Genomic DNA, 1,519 nt, shown 5'->3' on the forward strand with positions numbered 1-1,519 from the left:
TCTCTCTCTCTCTCTCTCTCTCTCTCTCTCTCTCTCTCTCTCTCTCTTTCTGTGTGTGTGTGTGTGTGTGTGTGTGTGTGTGTACAAGTGTGTACAATAGAGAACTTGTAAGAGCTTGTTCATTTCTCTTACTATGTGGCATCTAGGAATCCAGCTTAGGTCATCAGGTTAATTGACAGATGTTTTTATTCCCCAAATCACCTTGTAGACCTTGACTGTTACTGTTAATTGTCTGTCTTAGTAATGTTCATTAGCTTTTTGTCTTAGGGCTTACCCCGGGTCATGTGATTCTTGATTTTACTCCGGGCTAAAACTTGAAGTTCCATTATAGCAATTTGGAAAAATAATTCCAGCAGGGGAGCCAGTAACACAGGTCTATAATGCTTTCTTAATTCTGAGAGTTCAGTAATTTCATTCATCTTCACCACATACTTTTTCTTGAGAAGAAAGTTTAAGATGTTGGCAGAAGTGATTTCTTCTTTAGCTAGAGGATGACTATATCCAATGTAAAAAAAGAATACAGAAAAGCCAGAAAAGACCCAATACTAATAAATAGGTCATAACTATCTTCTATCAACAAAGTTAATTCTCCAGATGGTTCATTGTCATCATTGGCTGGGTCCTTCCTTCTGCATTAAAATGCTGACAGAACATGTCTTTATGGAAATCCCTAACAAGTCTCCTACAAGAGCCCTTGAGCCTGCATGGTGAATACTATACGTACTTAGAGGCAATGTGACTTCTGATGATTAGGGGGAGAAAGAGCTACTGAAAGGGAGAAAGAAGCAAATATTATTAGGATGGTGTCTCAACTTGCTTTCTAGTATTGTGGTAAAACACTTATAAACACAAACTCAGGAAGGATAGAGTTAATTTATCTCACATATAGTATATCATAGTCTATTACTGAAGTGTATTCATGGCAGGAACATGGAGGCAGGAAATGGATCAGAAACTATGAAAGAACACTGTTTACTTGCTTTCTCTATATTTCTTGATCAACTGGCCTTCTTAGTATACCTAGGACCATATGTTCGGGTATTGCACTGCCAGTGACTCACTAATTTAAAAAATGAAATAAAAAATACATTACAGACTTGCCTACAGGTAATATGGTACATGCATTTTCTCAGTTGAGGTCTCTCTTTCCATTTGACATTAGCTATGTCAAGTAAACAACAAAATGTAACCAGGAAATATGGATAGATGTGGGGAATGAGGTGGATAGAGTCAATTGTCATTTGACATAACATGTAATCAGTTAGGACAAAGTCTGCAGAAATATGAGTAAAAGACTATCTAGATTAATATTAGTGTCTGAGAATGTCATTGAGGTATTATCATCTTTTTGATCTTGGAAGACCTGTATCAGTATTCTTTTACAATTTTATTGCATACACACACACACACACACACACAAACAAACACACACACACACACACAGAGAGAGAGAGAGAGAGAGAGAGAGAGAGAGAGAGAGAGAGAGAGAGAGAGAGAGAGAGAGAGAGAGAGAGAACAA

The sequence above is a fragment of the Grammomys surdaster genome, unplaced genomic scaffold, assembly GCF_004785775.1.
Source record: "Grammomys surdaster isolate TR1022 unplaced genomic scaffold, NIH_TR_1.0 717, whole genome shotgun sequence".
Lineage (NCBI taxonomy): Eukaryota > Metazoa > Chordata > Mammalia > Rodentia > Muridae > Grammomys > Grammomys surdaster.